General features: G+C 42.3%; 1 protein-coding gene across 4 annotated transcripts in view; it reads right to left on the bottom strand.

Moving 5' to 3' along the window:
- The window catches only part of FYN (FYN proto-oncogene, Src family tyrosine kinase), an 83,164-nt gene extending 77,925 nt beyond the window's left edge, over positions 1-5,239 (bottom strand). For 3 of the 4 annotated variants that reach the window (XM_015622494.3, XM_015622496.3, XM_033512832.1), the window contains exon 1: positions 5,215-5,236. The gene's annotated coding sequence lies outside the window, so the exon portion shown is untranslated. Of the gene's footprint in view, positions 1-5,214 lie in introns of all 4 variants that reach the window. The other variant, XM_015622495.2, reaches the window with a different exon arrangement.
- Positions 5,240-21,399: the final 16,160 nt, after the last annotated feature.

Genomic DNA, 21,399 nt, shown 5'->3' with positions numbered 1-21,399 from the left:
AAATCTTGTTACACTTTTTTCTCTCACTACTGACGTTTATCACCAACTTCCACCATTTCTCCTGGTTTAGGGAAAGAGGTAATTGGATCTGAACCTTCACAACTAATTTTTGAATTCCAATAGTATTATGCAAAATATTAAAATAATTGCAGGACTCCTTCAGACTGCTCAGACACATCACTGTCACTGACATGATGGCTATTCAGACTCCAGGGAGACAAGGTCAACAACATGAAACGCGCAGCAGCTCACAGCAAGTGTGCCAATTATTTTAGATCCAATCCTAAAAAAAAAATTGGTCAACCCCGTATCCCTAAGTCATTTTGTTTTAACAAACTGGTTTTGGAATTGGATGCACGTAGGTTCATGACAGCCTCCTTGTTTAAAAACTACACAAAGGGAAAAAGGGGGTTGTGCCACACTTCATTTTTAGACTGTATTAATTACTTGGCATTCTCTAGGAGAACAAAGAGGGAGAAGAAGGAAGCCAACACGATATCCAGCTTGACACACACTAGGGCCCATTTGAAGAAGATGAAGAGCAAAAGTGACAAATGCCATCATTTTGCCGACCCTGATTAAATTTCAAATGACAGCCAAGCCTTATTTTTCCTTGAGGCAAAATCTTTGAAAGAATAATTCGTGGAGCACAGACTAACAATGATGTTGAAACATTTAGTTTGTAAACTCCTAGAAGATGGAGGATGCAGAGATTCTGCTGGTGGCTCAGCATTGGGAGTGGTAACTGTGCAGCAAATGGAGAAGAGCACAATTTTCAGCGCCCAAGTGTCCATACTTGTGAAGCCAGACTAAATTTGAACTGCTTCTAGGTCCCATTCTCCCTCAAGTACGTGGCTGAACTTTCCACCAGAGAGGTGTCTGTGAAATTACTGCTGGATGAGTAACTTTACAGCTATACACAGATGACTTGTGTACTGATCATGAAAACCTGCCTCAGCTGCAGAAACAGCAACTCTTGTGCCAGCACCTCTCCTGAAAGATGCTGCAGGCATAAACAGGAAACAAAAGGGGAATGGCTTCTTCAATCAAATTATTTTTACTGGTCATCATTACATAAAAAGCAGTTATGAAATTAAAATTTCTCTTAAGGAATAACCAAATAAACATTCCTCTAAAACATGGAAACTGAATCACATTGCTCTAAGTCCCAATTAGCAAGTAGACGTCTGATATTATAAAGTTCAGACTTCATTTGAGTGGAGGGTTCAGGGTGGGGAGAATAGAAAAAAAAAAGCATCATTACAAAGCAGAGGAGGATGTTGTGAGAGATTTGAGGAACAGACATTTTCTAACAGAAAAGTACAAACTAAGCATCTTCTCTGCTTGCTTTCTTTATTTAGCAGTTGAGGAAAAGAGTGGGTATATCAAGGAATAAAGAAAAAAAAAGAACACCCCCTCCTCTCCCATCACCTTTTGTACAGCTTGGCAGAGTTTATGAAAACACTGAAAAAAAAAAAAAGTGGGTCTTAACTGCTTTGCTCAAACTCAGGGAAGGTGGTTATTATTCCAGTGCCATCTATTTCCCTCCCTTGCTTCCAGGCATTTGGCCTGGAAAGAAAACATCAAGTCAAGAAACTCTACTTCTGCCTCCGAACTAATTGGATAAAATCTGCATGCAGAAAAGTTAGAAGCTTAAGAAATGAGCCAGGTCCAAAAAAATCCAATGGCACCTCAACTCCGGCTTAGCTCATTATTTTCTTCTACACCATGAGACTGATTTAACAATTTCTTCAGAGGAGTGACAAATAAGGAAACTCTGTACTCTATGCTGCCGGTCCAAGGAATACTTGAAAGACAGTGGCTGGCACCATTGCCAGAAGGGGCTGAACTCCCCCCAGCACTGGTGTGGAGCTTCTGGAGGCGGCCCCAGCAGCGCTCCCTTCCTCTCTCCCTTCCTCCTTCACCCCAGCACAAATGCCTGTGCAGCAACCAGGATTAAACCAAACTGAGGAAATTCTTCAGACAAGTTTGCCAAGTGACCAAAATAAAATAAGAAATAAAAAAAAGAAAAAGGCCTGTGCTGACTCTAGGGTAAAAGGGAGGAAAAGACAGAAAGGATGGACCCAGAGTTACATGTAACATTCCCATGTTACAGCATGGGAATGCAGGCAGCTGCTTTAATATATGCCAAGGGAGTCATCCAAGTCTTTCACTGAGATCATGTATGACAAAAACTAGCAAGAGGGCTAGGGAAGGGGGTGTCTGGTTAAATCCAAGGCAGACATGCAATTTGCCACATCTCTAGCCTTGCAAGATCTTCAGAACTGTAGGGATGGCAGATAGAAAGCTTGGGGAAGCTTTTTGCTTGATTTTAGATGACAGTGAAAAATGTGTTCTATCTCTTAGGCTGCAAAGGAGAAGAGAGGAGCGGAGGTGGAACAAGGAGGGGAGAAGGGAAGGGAAGCATTTTGCTGCATAATTGAGGGCGAGGGCTGGACATAGCTTGCAGACTAAACCAAAGATTATTCACTCCTTCCTCGTGTTCAGTACTGAACTCAATTTTAGTCTTAATGATTTTCATTCTACCCAAAAATGTAGGGGAAATATTCCTTTTCTTGAAGGTTTTGGTTCACGATACGTATCTCCAAATTTTGATGAGGACTTTTCTGAAAAGTTTTGCTCACTTTGGAGAGTACAGCATAGGATATGCAAAATAAACCAATACAGGCCTCGAGGCACACCAATATAGGCTTCTTTTACAAACAGTATAACAAATAAAGGAGGAAACAAATGGTTTGTCTAACCAAAATGAAAGCTGTCCAAGCATCTCCTCCTACGTGGCACGATACAGAAAATCCTTAGCACACCAATGGACACAAAAAGTTGCGCTGAATCTCAGAGCAACATGATTTGAAACATTCAAAAAAAGCAAAACACTTCTGGGGGATAATCAGAGTTATTATCTGCCAGGAACAGCCTTTTCCTGTAGGCAGCATGAGCATCGACAAACTGCCACCTTCTACCAAAAACCCATATCCCCCTCCTATATATGTAACATATGTAACATTACATATATATCAGCAGTGTATTTACTTGTAGTCTTGTGGAAAAATTACTTTCTTTTTGTACAGAAAGAAGTATTTTGTCAAACAGAATGTGGCAAGTAGCATAACTAGACATCATTTTCATCTTTGGTTGCATGACATTGTCGGCTTCACGAGACAACCTCTATTTTTCCTCGTCAGTTTTCAGATGTGCTTTTGTCAGTTCATACTGGGATTAGAATTAAGTTTATTACTACTGGAAAAAGAGAAATCACTGAAAACAGACACAGTAAGTACTTTTTTCTCAAGCCTGCACTCCCAAATCTATCAGCACTCCCCAGTTTCAAGGATCTTTGGATCAAGTGCATTGTGGATAATCCTAGATGTGAAGCCACAAAACCGATTGTTCCTTGGAACAAGAACTTCAGTAATAATTTACCTACCATTGAAAACAGATAACAACATGACTGAAAGCATAAAAACAGCCACAAAGAGGGTGCTGGTCTGGTACATGTTGCAGTTCATGCGAGTTTCACCCAGCTGGAGGAAGTGGCTGGTTGTAAGTGGTCTTACATACTTTTCAAATGCTAGTAGATGCAATTGAATTTATGGCATTCAAACACAGAAGAAAATCTACACAATTATAAACATCTGTCAGTTTTCTATTAGCAACATGCTTCTGCTGCTCTTTTTTCAAACCTCAAGTAGAAGCAGGCATTCCTGGTGCTTGGGCTGCTTTCATACTTGGCAAAAACTGGGAAGATGAAGTTTTTCATGCTGAACAGTTTACAAAGGAACATGTCTGGATCAGGATGTGTAACCAGTAAATAAGCTGGATCCACTTTGTAAAGAAAGTGTTGGTTAGTCTCTCCAGAGTAATAGCCTGCCTTTTTCATCTGTTTCAATGCCAGTCATGCTCATGTTACAACACATCATACCACATAGATTTTGGGCCACGAATTGGTCCAGAAAGTACATTTCAGTAGTAGGTTACTAGGACTCTGCTCTAACAGTCTTGAGTTACCCTTTTCAGACTGGCTCAGGATTCTGTCACCCAGGACTCTGCTGACACTGCTGTTTGAACAAATCTATGGAAGCATACAAGTTTCAGTTTTTAATAGGGTGCATGCAGGATTTCCCACCTATTCCCAATATCTAAGATTTGTAACCCTACTAAAACCAAAAAGCAAGCAACCAAAAAAAACCTCCAGCTGACCAAAACCAAGAAACCCTTTCTAGAAGCAACACTGAACAGAAGGAGAAAAACAATCTCCTACATACTGAATTTATACAGCCAGTTTATAAAGGAACTGCACATCTTAACTTACATAAAATAATCCTTTACTGTGCAATGCCAGATCACATATAAAGAGCCCTTATCCTGTGAACATCTGAAAGCTTTCCAACAATAAAACATTTAAATTTTAAGGGAAGCATATAGGCTTGTTCTTACACAGAGACAAAAGCCTCCCTGTTAGCCTGAAACTACCCCTTTTCTAAGTGAGGTCCCAGAGAGCTGGCACACGATATGAAAAAGCCCGGTCATCAACAGGCTTGGGGAGAGATAGCTGAGGGCAGAAAGAGGGAGCTCCCAACAAAATCTGCTCTTGCAACAAGTCCAGACACAACCCTGGACAACAGCAAAGGGAAAAAAAACCACCAACCACCAACACCACCAGAAGACTTACACTAAGACACTACTATTCTCGTGGTTTGTCCTCCTATGCAACAATGCCAAAACTTGGAAAGAGGAGAGTGATTATGGGACAGGCATTCTGCATTTTTTCATGTGAAAGTCACTGGGTTTCTAAAACAGTTACTGGAAAGCTTCCGCACACGCAGGATGTAAATAAGGATAACTAGGTCCCTCTGTTAAAGGAGTCCAAAAGTAGTTTAGTAGTTTCAAAACAAGAACGTTTGTCTGCACCATTCAACTTGTTCCTGTCTAAAAACACATCTGCCCTTTCCATTTGGAGCAGAAGGAACTCAGATGCAAAGTCACCACTGCAGTGGCAACAAGTCCTAAGAAACAGGAAACGTGGGAAGAAAACACCGGGAAAACACAGAGGCTTTGCTCGAACTTTTTCTGATTTAATAAAACAGAGCTATGAAGAGAAAGAAACCCACAAACTGTGCTAAAAAGCAAAAGGTCAGCTACCTCTTTTCTGTGACACTTCAATCTCCTCACACACTGGCTATCCTGACTTACCTTTAGCAGATGTGCTGCTGTCAGCTGGTCCCCATGTTGTGCCAAAGCGGGCTGCTCGCTCTCCTTCACCCTGGGCTGTGCCACTCACCCAGGCAGTTCAAGCCCCTCGATATTGCCAGCTCAGCATTGGTGATATCAGCACCTTTCCCCTTTATCTACTTTCAAGCTGGATAAACTAAACAAAATCTTCATTCACAACTCCTGTTCCAAGCATCAGCTTGGCTTTGTTACACAGCAGAGCTGAAAGCATAAAGCTGGGATCTGGAAACACAGCACCATCCAACCAGCCACTCCTGCATGGAAAGTGCCAGTACAGGCAGAGAGTGTGGGTGTGTACAGAGACCCAGCAGAAGCAGATGCAAAGAAACAAAAGATGCCAACAGCTTTAAGAAACCCTCAGTGGGACAGCCGGTGGTTACCGTGAGCAATGACACAGCGAAGCCACTGGCGACAGAAAGGCGATCGCGACGGTACTCGTGGCCCATTCATAAATCCTGCCTTTTGAAAGTGTCCTGGGAAGAACCCAAACCCTGTGGCACCCCTGCAGTCACTGCACTGCTGTGGAGAGAAGCAAGTGTGCAGCTCCGCGTAAGCCGAAAGCCAGCACCTGCTGCGCACAGCTCGGCCTCCCCCTGGAGCTGCCCGTCCCTGGGTCCTGGCCGTGGGCAGCCACGGGGCTCAGCAATCCACAGGGAAAGCTATTAGCAGGCTCAATACCGAGTAGGCACTCAGACTGAGAGTGTTACATATGAGAGGCATGTGATGGTAGCAACACACTTTAGTTCTCCAAACAGTAGAAAAATTACTTCATTAATTACGGGAACAGCACTTGAGTTTCTCTTTGCAGAAAAAGGAGAAGTACTAAGCCCCAACACAATTTTTAAAAAAATAAAAGAATGGAGACCATACTCCTAAAAATAGACTGAACTCTCTACCCCTCTGAGCTGGCTCCTAGAAATGCTGCTGGGCGTCTCTGGAGCTGAGGGAAGGCACAGGCAGACAGAGATGCAGGGACATGGTGGCTAGAGCCAGTGCTGTATCCCTCTCCTACACCCTCAACCTGCTCATCCTTTCCTGCCCAGTATCCCAGCAGCATCAGTGAAACACTTCTATGGACAGAAATAAGCCGTCACATCATTAAGCAAGTTAAAAAAGACAGCAAGGGGGAAAAACCCCCATGCATAATGCAAAGTTTCAGAAGCTTTTGTTCTAATAATTGATTTTCCAGTTTTTTTCGAAGAGGAAAATGCTTTCCTTCTGAAGATACAGGACTGACCCAGAAGGACCTTTAGCAGAACTGGCTAAACAGTGTATTTACATAGCTTCTGGAGAAGCAGTAAAGGCCATTTAGAAGTGCAATTACATTGCAATGCAAATGTAGTTTTTTTATATACAAAAATCTGCTTTTATAAGCAATTGTTATTATAAACAAATTTCCCTTTCCCCTTAAGCGAGCATCTTAGTTATACAATAAATATTTTTGTGCTTTGATCAGTGTGGAAGGTTTTAATTAAGGACATTATTTCCATGACATTCAATGAACAGATACATAGAGAATATATGTATAGAATTTATATGCTAGTGTTTCAACATTACAGGACCCAAAATGTCAGCCATTCCCATTGTGGAAGAAATCATTAAAAATACACACACGGGAACACAGTCTCAAAGTCCCAGCAAATTTACTTCAAGGCTTTAAAGGTTAAAAGAATTCAGCACAAGTATCTCTTAGGACAAAGTGGGGGTGTTTACTAATGGCTTCTTGCAGTTCAGTCAATACATGCATTTAGCTAATTTTGAGTGAGCCAAATAATACTTATATCTGGTACATGCAATACTTTAATGGCTTGATCGCTTCCTATTGTGGTTTCACAACTGCTGTAATTCCAAATTGTCAGAGAGTGAAAAGAAAGCATGGCCCAGTCTGCTGAGGGGGAAGGCAAGGCAAATCTTTGCAGAAGCTACCCCGCCTACATGTGTCACACCTCCTGATGTGAAACATGAAAATGTTGAAAAGAGGCTGAAATTTTGCAAGAATGTAAATTTTATGTAAAATGTAAAATTTGTAAACCTATTTCTGTATCAAAGAAGTCCCGTGATGTGAAAAGTAAACAGTGCAAGAAAAGAATATAGCAACATGATTAGAATACAAACAATGAAAATGCTGCACTGTAAACTAGTTATTAACTACAACAAGCTGAAAATAAACTGCTTCCTTTTTGCCATGTTCACTTTAATCTTCTGAGAGGCAGGAAAGGGGGAAGACAGGAGGAGGCAGCAGTTTCAGACTTGTGGAGATTATCAAATCCCAGATCGGATGATTAGAGCACAGCTAAAAAGAAAACATCCTCTCTCCCCACCTCCCTCCCTCCCCAGAAAGGAAGCACAGCCTTTAGGACCAATCTGTAGTGTTTGTTTGCTGCTCTTTAAGGGATTACTCTAGAGAGCATTTTTCTTAAGATGTTCTTATCTCTTTCTGGAAGTTTCAAAATAAACAAGAGTACTAGAAATAGAAGAACAAAAAACTTAACTTTCTGGTTTATTTTTTTAAATAGTGAGACAAGTAAAGAAAATAAATAAGGCCCTTCATTGTCAAATAAGACAAAATGGAAGAGAATATAACCTTTAATTCTGAGAAACATTGCAAAACGTAGGAAAAATCATCAATGGGCTGAGGATGGGGATAATTGAAAAAAAAGGAAAAAAAAAAGGAGGGCTATCCCTCATGCTACTTCACTGATTATTTACTTACTTTAATGATGAGACTTCATGTTGCTGGGTTCTATATTCAGGAAATAAAATAAATAAAGAAGACCAGCTGAAAAAAATTACTGTATTTTGACAATTTACCTCCCAAAAACACCCTAAACAACCAACCCTGCTCTCTAGTGGCTTCCAAAAAAAGACTCTCCCATAGTGCAAACAGGAAATTAAATTCTCAGGACAACACACTAGAACTGTGAATGAAAAGATTTTGCACTGATGTAATGCTTCAGCCTCAAGCTTGAGATCAAGTCTTTATTCTTTCACACTGCCCTTAAAGACAACAGGTTTTCCCTCAGAAAGCAAGTGTCCTGGTGTGAACCAGAAAAATATAAGGTTCATGTAATTCCAGGATTGTGCTACATTAATATAAACCTCTTTGCAGCACAGAAGCCACACATAAGCATTAATTTTGCTGAAATATTCTAAGGATTTAAAATGTCATTACTATTCAGTACAACCTCCCTACTTTGTCTTTTGTTTTTCACGATTAAGGAAATGCCTGATCAGTGGAACTAATGAAACTGAATTTCCAGCTGATCTGGACTCGTGATTCAAACTTTACAATAAGAGCCCTTCCCACACTGCGTCCCTGGTGCCCTTGGCTCTCCCATAGCCCCAGATGCCTGGTACCCAGTCACATTTACTGCACAAGCCCCGCTGCAGCCACTGCTCAGCTGCTCCAGGGGTGTCTGCAGCACCCTGCTCCTGCTGCCACCATGCCCATCATCTCCAGGCAGCAGCTCATGCACTGGAGAAAGAGCTGGGAAGTCAAATGCTGCCCCTGAAGGCCCCTCCCTGGCTGGAGACAGCCTGCAAACTTATAAAGAGGAGGACTGGTGTACAAACACACTGAGTTAACAGCCTAGCCCCCACTTCCTCAGGAAACTAGGCTAAAAAATCTGGTTTTTCTCTTGCTATGCCCCCCTCCTACACCGCACCAACTATGCAGAGGCAGCTTAAAAAAAAAAAAGAAAAGAAAAAAAAAAAAAAGAGTAGCATAGACATAAGGCTTAAGGGCCTATATCCCCACACAACATCTGGATTTCTGTCTCAGACATGTTTCAGAAGTGTCATTGATTTCCTGTTTAATATTCATGTTTTATTGCTGCACAAAGCCAGCCTCCGCTCAAAGAGCGATACATTACACTCCTATCCTCCAAGAAGATCCTTAATGAGGATGTTCTGGTTTCTTGATATTCAGAGACCTTCTGCTGGTATCAGCAGAAGACTGGCATATGCTCGAACACACAGCAGAAGGACAAGGAGAAGTCAGCTCTGCCCATTCAAACAGCTACAGGATCGAAAGGGACCTCAAGTGACCATCAGGGTGGCTTCCCTGCTCGAGGCAGCAACACCTATACTTATGTTATTCCTTCTATTAGGCCACCTGACCTAGCTGGGGAAAAAGAGATGTGCTTTGAGGCTCACAGTCCCTTCCTGAGCCTGAAACCTCTCCCCTGTGTCGTCCCGGTCCAGCCCTCAGACACGCCAGTTGGTCTGGTAAGATCCCTGCCTGCAAACCCTGCCTTCCTTCCATTGCCATGGTTACAATGCTGCTATTACCGTGTATGTTCAGCCTATTTTTAAAAGCCTGCAGTGACAGGAGATGCTGGTTAAGGCCTTAATCTCAGTGAGGTCTAAAATTACAATGAGTGCTTACTACTTGTGCAAGTGCTGCACGCTGAAGTCTGAAGATGGTGGTGAGCTGCTCTGCATTGCCTGCTTCCCAGACAAAACCAGAACATTTTAAAGGAGAGACCTAAAGGACAAGAAGACAGTAGTCCTGCCGATATTAACTGGGTGGGTGAGGTCAGCAGAAAATCTGCAATGATGGGTCAGAAAGCAAGTCATGCACTGGAGGAGACAGGCATCACAGGAAGCTAGAGGAGAAACATGCCCTCTCGGAGCTGGCTGACAGATGGGAAGTAGAGAGGAAGGGAGGGTCTTTGGTGATAAAGATAGCCACCTTGTGCTGAATGATGAAATCAGCAGAGGAGTGCATAGGGAAGGTTACACTGCTAACAAATGAGGAAATGGGATACATTCCTTTTGTAAAGACACTCTGGACAGAATTATAATTTGAAGATGCCAGAGAAAAGGATGTTGCAGTAATTCAAGACAACATGTGAGTGCTTAGATGTGAATTTCAACTGTGTGGTGCAGATAGCACAGGGCATTTATTAAGAGACCGTATGCAAGAAGAATCTGCCAATCTCAGAGTTCACTCTGAGACAGAGGGAACAGAGATGGACAGACTTTGGTCTGGCTGAGGGACACTGATGTTGTCCATGGCAACAGCAGTGTGAGATAATGGGGAGAGCTGCAGGTGGAGGGAGGAAGGGAGGTATCAATGGCTATCTGTTTAATCATGCTGAATGAGACTTGATGGCTTAGTATCCACAAATAAGTGAAAAAAGACTGATTGAGATTATAGCTTGGATGAGGGGAGAGAGAACTAGTTTTATGTTCTAGTCTTAACAACCTCATATATCTATGTATTTATGACTCTGGTGATTCTATATATATGTGTGTGTGTGTGTGTGCAAATACATATTTGTATAAACACATATTTGCATATGTACATGTAATAGCTCTAAATAGCTCTGTATGCAATGGAATCAGAGATGAAGCTGCAGTCAGAATTGGAGTAGAGAAAGAAAACAGCCCTGTACTCCCTGACAAAAAAACAGAAGTAGAAAAAGGCCTTTCTCCTTATTTTTTTGGTATCATTGGTAACAAAGCATGCAATAGCAAAATTCTTGCCTGCTAACCCCCTGGAAAATTCAAGCAGTCAAAAAAAAAAATACCAGGACTGCATCATGCAGCTCAACAAATCCACGTTTGGAGGGCAGGTGTCCCATGCACCCACACTGCCACACATCTCAGAGGATGTGTGAACAGCTACTGGCCCTGTCAGCAGTGGCTTATCTGATACAACACCCCTTACAGCACAGGAGAGGCGTATTTTGGTCCAGTGATGGATGCATGTGTAGCCATGTGTCAAATCTGCCAGCATGCTGAGTGCTGGAAACAAATGGCACTTTCAGAGCAGCGCATCTGGGTCACTGCCTGCTCTCGCTGCGCCTGTGAGGGCCGTGGGGAAGAACAGTGGAGCAGGGAGAAGCAGGCTGAAGATTTGAGAAGCTGTGCTGGCAGGTACTATTTAGGCTGTTGTTTGTAAACAGGATACCCTCACCCTGGAACAACAGAAGTGGATTTTTGGTACTGTAAGGGTAGGTCTTTTCCACCCTTATGTGATGAGGTGACGCTGATTTATTTTCTTCCTACTCTCAGTTTTGCAGGTATAACCAGAATAATAAACCCACATTCAATGTCTCTCTCACCTGGAGTAAAATAGACTGAAAAACACTGAGAAATAACACACAGAAAGTACTTACAGGTTCTGATTTTTAGTGCTGTAACTAGTTTGGACTCACACATTTAGGAAACGTCACATTTGATTTTGACCTAGAATCAAGTTCACTCCGCCTCGCCGAAGCACAAGACGCACCATTCATGCGGTGCCTGGAGCGCAGCCTCCAGCTGCAGAATGTGGGTTACCAGAAGCAGGAGACATCTGAGAAGGAGCATTCAGAGCAGCACGTGTGCCACTTTCAGTCGTGAACGCATTTGATTATGAACTCTACAAAATGTATGAATGGTACAGGCTGACGGTACAATCCCTGGAAGCACATATTCCTAACAATCCTATGGAAAAAAGAGGGATGCATGCCTGAAAGCCACAAAGAGATGAGACTTTTTTTTCCTCTTTCTTTTGAATACACAAGCCAGCTAATTAATTTCCCCTCCAAAAAACCATTTGCACAATCTGGGAGCTGCTGCAAGGGCCAGTTGTGAAGATTTCAACAGAAAACACCAGCAGCAGCAGTTAATCGATAGTCATGTTTTAAACCCAAGCTGTACATGATAAAAACATCAAGTTCCTTTCCCTCGCCTATACTTTTAAATCAAAAGGCAAATTATCAATAGAATTTGGGACCACAACAGTCCCACAAAGCCACTGGCACTGCAGCTGGACAGTCTGTGCAGAAAGGCTACCTGGCATGTCAGGATGCCCTGCTCACCACGCACTGCAGTTTTCGCCTTGGATAACAAGCAGTGTATTTGGTCTGCTTCCTATCCCCAAGCTACACACGTGCCCATCCACTGCTTACTGTGCTTCCAACCCACCCACACAGACAGAGAGCTTACAAGTACTTTGGAGCACCTCATGTGTGGAAGGGTATCAAGAAAGGGATCTGTATTTGACCTTGACATACACGTGCATGGGCAGCGGAAACAGCGGTCTCCACAAGCAGATGGATGCACTGAAAAAAAGAGGACAAGAGGTAAGAGAGAGCCTGGTTCCTCAAAAACATGTGTGTTTGATCAACTGCCAGAACAAAAAAGCACTTCCCTTTTCCAGAAAGACACCTCTGGGTCACATCTTTCAGCTCTATGAAATTTTGAACAGCTCACTGGCTTCCATTTCATGTGAAGAGGGGAAAAGGGATGTGGACTGAACATCTGATAGTCAAATGCAGAAATGGATTTAAATGGAAACTGAAAATCTTCTCCCAGAGAGAGGGCTTCCAGTACCAGAACTATGTAAAAGGAAGAAAATAAAAAGCTGCAGAGCGACAGATGCATATCATACAGCTGGGACCATTTATGTCCATAGAGTTCTCACTGCACGAGCAGTAAGAGAAGACATTCCTCCTGGGCAAGTTCTTTTTCACTCTAGGATTCACAGTGGAGCAATTACAAGCTTCCTAAAAGCCCTGCAAAGCTTTCAAGGCTTGCAGTAGCTACAGCTTCTGACCCAGACTCACTGCAAACATTAGTAGAGAGCAGAACAGCAGAGACCATTGCAGCCTAGTTGAAGGTTTAAAAACCAATGTGAGTGGACTTCAGCAAGTCCTGCCTCACTTGCCTTAAAAATGTCCAGTGGTCATTTTGGCATCAGTGATGTAAAAGGTTAACACTGCAACAGGCCTGTTAAGGAAGGCTGACTCCTTTACTGCATCAACAGAACAGTGCTACTCTCCAAGAGTCAGACTTTCCTTTCATTTTGTGGGGGGAAGCATCAGCATCACCATCACCACATACAGAGTAACAAGGGTATACAAAGCATTTTGTAGGCTTGGAATAAAACCCTGCTTGTAGGATTCACAGAAAGAATTTATGTTAACAGAGCAAGCTATTTATAGCAACTCACCATAGAAATGAACGGTCTTTTGGTTCCTGTCCTTGTGAAATGCAGCTTTTTAGCCAGAGAAACCCTCTCTTTACTCTAAAGGCAGGGTGAAGGGGGGCATGGGGAGAGGGAAGCTACTCTCTGATATACACTCTGCTGGCTCCAGTTATATTGCAGATAAGATCTTCCTGTGCTGTGGCACAAAAGGGAACTGATGGTCTGAGCCCAGGGCAGTCACAGCACCCTTCCCCAGCCCCCTCAGCCATATAGCTGAGAGCTGCCTGTGCTGTGTGTTCCATGGCCTATTGCTCACAGCTCTGAGCTGTGCCTGTCCTTGCTCATGGACACACAGGATCAAGGAGGACTGCTCTTTGCCAGGTTCCTCAAGTCCTGCATGTTTTTAATTTATTTATTTAATTAGAGGCTCTTAGGCAGCATTAATCCAAGTATACCTAAGGAAGATTACAGTTCCTTGAAAGAGCACAGGGACAAACCAGGAGGAAGAGAACATGGTCTCTCCCAGCCACCCCTTCAGAACACCCCAAACCAGAGCAACATGTACATAGCCTCACATTTCATACACCTTCTGAAATAAAGGTATACATTAAGTCTGATCACACACAGCCAGCCAGCTAGAAACTCACATTCCTGTATACACACCTCATCAGGTTAGCAAAATCATTTCATGAAGTCTCACCTATTTGTTACAAATGACCCAGATCCACAGTCTGCTTACCATGCAAGCTTAATTAATTCTTTCTGCCAGTTTGCTCAGACAAGAAGCTGAGCAAACTGCAGGCACATGACTGCACCCTCAGCAAGTTTGCTGACACCAAGCTGTGTGGTGCAGTCGACATCCTGGAGGGAAGGGATGTCATCCAGAGGGACCTTAGGAGGTTTGAGAGGTGCAAACCTCGTGACACTCTACAAGACCAAGTGCAATCACGCTCAGGGCAATCCCAAACACAAATACAGGCCTGAGGGAAAATAGATTGAGAGAAGTCCTGAGGAGAAGGGCTTGGGGTGTTGGTGGATGAGAAGCTCAGCACGATCCAGAGCAATGCGTGTTCAGAGTCTGGAGAGCCAACTCTGTCCTGGGCTGCAACCAAAGCAGCGTGGCCAGGGAAGAGATTCTGCCCTTCTGCTCTGCCCTTGTGAGATTCCACCTGGAGCCCAGCATCCAGCTCTGGGGCCCCAGACATGGCAATGATGTGGACCTGCTGGAGTTAGTCCAGAGGAGGCCATGAAGATGATCAGAGGGCTGGAGAACCTCTCCTATGTATGTAAGCTGAGAGAGCTGGGGTTGTTCAGCCTGGAGAAGGCTCCAGGGTGACCTTACAGCAACTTCCTACCAAAAGGGGGCTGCAAGAGAGTTGGAGAGACACTTTCTACAAAGGATTGTAGTGACAGGACAAGGGGGAATGTCCTTCAACTGAGAGTAACTTTAAATGAGACATAAGGAATAAATTCTTTACTCAGAGGTGGTGAGGCACTGGAATAGGTTGCCCAGAGAAGCTGTGGATGCCACATCCCCAGAAGTGTTGTAGATCAGGTTGGATGGGGCCCTGAGCAATCTGGTCTCGTGGAAGGTGTCCCTGCCTTTGACAGGGTGGTTGGAACTAAATGATTTTTAATGTTCCTTCCAACCCAAACCATTCTATGATTCTATAAAAACAAGAAACTGCTTTGGAAAAAAAAAAAAAAAGCAATTGGAGATTTGCTGTTTCAAAGTACAAAAATAGTAGATGAATAAATCAGAAACTAAAATATGCACTCACAGACAAACTCCTAATTTCTTTTAAGTACTTAAATAAGAAGCAATTGTTTTCTATATCCCTATCAGTAAGGGTTCTGCTGCTGGGCTTTTATATCTCAAGATCAGTGCTATCTGACTAATAAACTAGACCATGGTGTTCAGAGATTACAGTTTAGACTGACTTAGAAAAGAAGAAAATAATGAAAAAAGTATTTTTGACCTACAAAAGTTTTTATATTTTGGCAAAAGCATTATTTCAGACTAAAATAATCTCACTTTTCTCAGCTGGGACCCTACATATCCTCACTGTCCCCTGCCCTTTCCAAAGTTAGAGAGAACACAGGCTCTCACTGCGTACTTTTGTCACAAAGTCTCATCCATTAACAACTCTGCAATAAAACATCTCATAGATGGTTCCCTCACACTGCTTGCTTTCAGTATCTCACGCTGACACTCTTTGTTGGTTTATAAAAAGGCATATCTTAAATCAAATGATTGTACCAATAATCTTAAACTAGACTAATGGGAACTCTGAACTGAAAATAAAGCTCTAAAAGCTATAGGGTATACATATATCATGAGACTTTATTAAACTATAAATCTGTTGATTACAATCTTATTTTGTAAAGACAGAATTATCTTAAGCCAATTTGTTGCCCAACATAATAGCATTTGGTGTCTATAATGAAAATTAGATTATATCAGGCTAAGTTTGTTTATAATTTTAGATTAACAGAATTAAACACAATAAAGTGTTCACATAGATGAAATAAAGAAATTAAATACATTTTCCTTTCATTTTCATTCCCATTTGGTATTCTCTGAGTACTTGCTTCACAGTACCAGAAATATTTGTTGAAAAGAGAAAAGTCTCCTGTATTTCACTAAGAGTTTGATTAAGCTGATACAAGTCATCACTTATTGAAAAGGTATACTTCCAAAACAAATCAGAAGTGCTGATGAAGATTAACCCTGAGCTGTCTCTATCCCTTAGATGCAGAGGCTGTTCTGCTGCAATTCTCCATTTACCTCAGTTCAACTGATTTTCCTGTTGGTTACATTGCACCAATCACTGAATCTTTGAGACATGGGGGTTTAATATCAATCACTCCAAAATGTTTTGGTTTAAATTATGAAACAATGATGGGTGAGCAACACAGCTGAGCATGTGTGAACAGGAACTTCAGAGGCTGGCTGTGCCATCCCAGAAATCCTGTCTTGATCCACAGCCTGGAGAGAAAAGCAGAGAGCACACAAAGTTTTTACACCTCTGCACTCAATGGTAGTAGAAAGATACACATACTAAAATGTAAGCTAAAACTTCTTGTGCTGACAACTGAGTCCTTCAGAGTTACAGATCACTGATTCAGAGACTTTGCACCAACTTATTCATTGATGACTGACCAAATCACAAACCTCTGCGTGAAAAACATCGTGCAGGCTTCTACATGGTCATTTCACCACCCTCATCCTCCTTCACAGCAATATCTGTGTGATATGCTTGTGCTCATATCGTCCTTAGCTCTGGGTCACAGTGGCACTCAGCTTCCTTTGTGAGGAAATGAATGACATTTGCTCTGCCTCAAGCCATGTGTTTTACATATGGGCTGTTTGGGAGGATTCTAAGCACATGAAGTGATGGTGGTGCGCAGCCAAAGCTGCTTTTAAGCTTTTGCTCTGTCCTGCTCAGCCCTTCCATGACGATTCAGTTTCTTTGCAGTGGCTGGAAATCAACTGCAAAATAAGAAAGTTTTCCTTCTGGCAAACTGTTATTTTTAATTCTCTCTGTCCAGTGTCATAGGCAAGGAAGGAAAAAGAAGGAAAGGGAAAGGAGATCCCACACACTTCATTTATTTATTTAGATTTGCTGCAAATACTCAGAGGTCTCAATTGTCCTGTTACCCGGACGGTAAATAGCAGTAGTGACGCACTCCAAGAAAGTATCCCCCAAGCCTACTCCGAACAACAAAAATAACTTCTGCCAGCACCAACTGTCATATGTCAAAACTCAACGCTATTCTTGGAGCAGATGCAGGCTCGGGAATTTTTCTTTCTTTTTTTTTTTTTTTAAGCAAAGTAATTTCAAACCAGTCCAACCAACACATGTGATGTGTGTGATGGTTTTGGCAGCCGCTAATTTTTTAAATGATAATTACTGGCAGTTTATCAGCCTTAACACTTTGAGACAGGCAGTTTGACAATGTCAGCGGACGCTGCTGAACCAAAATGCAGTTCCCACAGGCTCTCTCACACACTCTTTCCTTACTGCTGGTTGAAAAATTTCAAGCTATGATCTGGCAAATCCTTACCCTGCACTGGTCCTCAGAGCACTGTCAGCAGGGTTCTATTTTATCTCCACAGCACACACCACTAAATAAAATATATTTTTTACAATGTATTAATTGTACCCCCTCTGACACATGACTGCAAATAGCTCTGGCAAACAACTGCACCTCAATGAATAAAAAGTTTGTTCGACCAAAGAGGAATTGGAGTTGCTTGGCACTGAAGATGAATACAGCAGAGCTCCAGCTGACACATCTTGCACAGATAATCCTATCAGGTCTCCTGTACTTATCCTAATATACAACACACAACAAAACATTGCTTGTAGCTTTGGATTTAAAAGACCAAGATTTCTGGGCAAACTGAAGTATTAGCCTCTTCAGACACTGGATTTATCTTATTAACTCTTTGCCAGTGAAGTGGCTTCACAAATTAACTTTTACAAGTTCTATTTTTCACTCTAGCAGATGGAAGATTTTTATTAAACATACATTACCAGAATACTTGCAAGAAAAAAAATAAAAAGATAGCTTTTATAATTTTAATTTTTTTTTTAAACCTGGAAGCTGATTTTCTATGTTTCATTAGAAAGCTGTAACTCTATACGTTAGACTTGGGTGAGTTATGGCACTAAATCTCTGGGATGTCAGACTGCCGTGCCCACTTTCAGCCAAACCTTCAGTGCTCCTGATATTTTTTGCTTCTGGTAAACCCACTTCATGCCATTAAGCGTCTACATGATGCAGTCATCAGGTATGTGTGGGTTTCCCCTCCTGCAGGTTTTTATACCCTCTGTCCTATAGAATTTCCAGTGATAATCTCTCTGGGCCAATAATTTCAAAGGCTTAGCCACAGAGAAGAAATGTGCTTTTTGTCATCATTCTGCATCCAGAATTCATCACTCTCAGTGACAGGGATTTTATGGAGCAGGATCTTCACAAGGGCAGAATGAGATGACCTACATCAAAAGGATCAACACCACTAAGGACGCCCAGTGTGGAAGCTCTGTGTTGTTATTCTCATCCTTCTAATTTTCAATGTGAAAATTCCCACTAATTTCTACAGAAGCATGCTCCTTTAGACAGGGAAAAAACCAGAAGGCATGTACAAGTGCTTCCTACTGTCAGTAAAATCTAAGTTCCTTTCCAGGGTGCAGCAGAATCCACCACAAATGTTGCATTCACAAAATCACAAGTATTCTCCCTTAACATAAAGTATGGCACCTTAGTGAGAATATATTGCAGGACTTTGGAAAGATAAAAGGGACAAATAAACCATTTAACCTTTTTGTTTGAAAAACCTCAGATAGGAACTGGAACCTTTCATTTGAACTTTACACTATCATAGTTGTCTGAAAACCAAGGCAAAGCAAACACCTGAAAGAGAAAGGAAGAGCCCAAAACCCTGAACATAAGCAAAGCCCTGAATATATTGGAAAAGTAAACCCAGGTGCTTCTCCAGATGACTCCCTTCATTCCCTCTCTGCCAGGGAGCTGCTCTCCCACTCTGAAGGCAGAGAGCACCCCTAGCAGATCCACACCCAGCTGGGGAACACCCCCAGCCCATCATCACCTCTGCTCAGAGCATGACTGATGTACGAGATGAAAGCAGAACCTGTGGCCCATGCACACACCCCTGTGGCAAATCTCAAAGCTTTCAGCAGGGACTGCAGACAGCTAGCCCAGCCTCAGCTTCTTATGCCCATCAGAGAGCTCCCTTCAGAGGGCAGAGACTCATTTTGCTGAAGGGTGCTTAGAAAAAGTACGCAAAGCATCATCTTTGTCTAGTTACAAAATCCCAAACTGTGGGAGGCAGGTTGATAGCAGATCAAATATTCATCCCTATGTAGGAACATCAGAAGAAATCTTAAACTGTGGAGGAAGTGGTGTGGGGTAAGAGCCTACTTCCTTCTGCCTAATAGTCGTGGAAGGAAGTCCTTTACAGAAGGTGAAAGAAATGTAATTTCAATGTACCTCAATGCCAGGCAATGCTGCCCAGTTACCGGAGGAAATTTTCAGGACAGTGAAGAAGGTCAGGAGTGAGTATGGGGAAGAAGTTATCCCCACAAAATAATTCCCCCCCAACGCTCCCCCCACTCACAGTGACACAAGTGGTTTGGCACTGGTACTATCTGCCCTACAATCTGCACAGTGCCCTCCTGGAGCATCACTGGCAGCAGGTGTGAAAGCCAAAAGGTCAAAAATGTACATGGGTTCAAGCTCTGGAAACACGACAGCGAGTCTCTACCTTGGGAGATGAGGGGGATGTTCTACAGAGCCCCTCCACTGCTGCACACCTCATAGCCAAGACTCCAACAGCTGTGTCCGGATATCTGCACACACGCCCTGAACAGTCAATAAGGCAGAACCTCACCCAGACTGTGGTCAGTCTGAAGTGCGGGGAGACAGAGCCCCATAGGCTTGTGTAAGAGCTGTGAAAAGCAACTGTCTGTAAATAAAGCATCACCTGCTTTTCGTGCCACCACTTTCCTCTGGCTAAGTACTTATTCCTGCTAGGAAGCCATTACTCACTTCTTCAGAAGAGTAAGTGATTTCTGAGGAATGGAAATGGTTAGCAGCTTTCTGAGCTGTGACAAATTGTGAAAATGATTGTGGTGAGTGTTGTTAAAAGATTTAGGGAAAAAAACCAAATATGGTATTTAGGAAACTGGCTTCTAAATTCTATTCAATAGAAGTTTAAATCCTTAAGGATTACCTTGACTTGAGCTTCACAACTTTACTAAGGTATCCAACAACATTTTGATCAATCACCTGTTCCTTCAACTTCGTGTTTTTACTTCTCTGAAGAAGAACATGGCAAAATATCTAGAACATGCTTCTTATTTAAACAGAATAAGAGAAAGTCCGTGGTGGGCACAAGCAACTGAGCATGAAGGATTTAAAATATTTTGCACTGATCATTTCTGAATGCAATCTGCATTAGAAGTACCCACCTAAACAGTTAAACACAACTGCAAGCAGCCATTAGATATATGCATGCATGTAAAAAACACAAGCTTTCTTTAACTGTAACCTGATTTACATGGATGACCACACTACTCTCAGATTGTGAAACATCTGTGTCAGCCTGATTTCTCTTTCCCTCTAAGCTTATCTCCTTGCAGCTCTCTGCAGCTGTGATTAGTCATGTGTGCTTGGGAGAGGAAGATAACTTGGTACCAGCAATGGAGCAACAAGGTCAGTGGATGCATTTGTTTGTCTATGTGGTCACTCTCCATGCTCCTCAATGCACCCAAAAAGAACATCCTCTGGTTTCACCATAGTCAGAAGAGCATACAAAACAAAGTCAGGTCGTACTTGAATAGGCTTCTGCAACCAGTGTGTAATGGCAACCCATTAAATAATCCTCTACCCATTTTAGGGTGGGGAATTTGGGTGCCAGAGACAGGAACTGCAGGTATCAGTGAACTTTCTGCAAAGGAAAAAAGGTAAGTTTCCTTCCTGGCAAGTGTAAAGACCATGGCAAACTGACTATCATTTCTCCAGGAGAAAAAGGGAGCAGTGAGGAACAAAATCCAGTCTCTTCACAGAGGCTATGAGGTATCTGAGATGCCTACTGCCAATTTCCCCAGCAGTGCATTCATTGTGGAGAAAGAGGGAGAATAACCTCAGGGCTCACCAAGAACACTAGCAACTTGAATGCAAGTGAATGCTCTCTTACCTGTAATTCAATAAGTTGGGCCAGATATTTCATGAAAGAAAAGACCTTCCAGTTTCAAAAGCTTTAATGTAGTGCTGTTATGTGGGAGATTTGTACTGACACCAAAATACGCCTGGAAGCACCTAAGCATCTTGTTGTTCCTAACAGAAAAGTGTCTCCCAAAAAGAAAAATACTCCATTGAGTACCCAAAGAATCTACTGGTGCAGCTCCCAAAACCAAGATTGGAAGAGGGCAAATAATTACGGATTTCACATATGTCCTTTTCCTCATCTGTACCTGAGATAATAAAAGCTTAAGGCTTCAGTGTGCAAAATTAAAGATACAACAACCCCAAAACTATTCACTCTATATATCCTGGGGAAACAGCACTTGCACAATTTAGAATTGCTGATCTAATGCTTCTTCAAAACCTCAAATAGAAAAATTATGAGTATCTCTTAATAAAATCCCACATAAAAAGTAAGACTATACTCCAAGCTAGCAAAGTATACTCAGTCT

The sequence above is a fragment of the Parus major genome, chromosome 3 (assembly GCF_001522545.3).
Source record: "Parus major isolate Abel chromosome 3, Parus_major1.1, whole genome shotgun sequence".
NCBI classification, from domain to species: domain Eukaryota; kingdom Metazoa; phylum Chordata; class Aves; order Passeriformes; family Paridae; genus Parus; species Parus major.
Note: the sequence above shows the minus strand (reverse complement) of the source record. Positions and strands in the feature narration are given on the sequence as shown.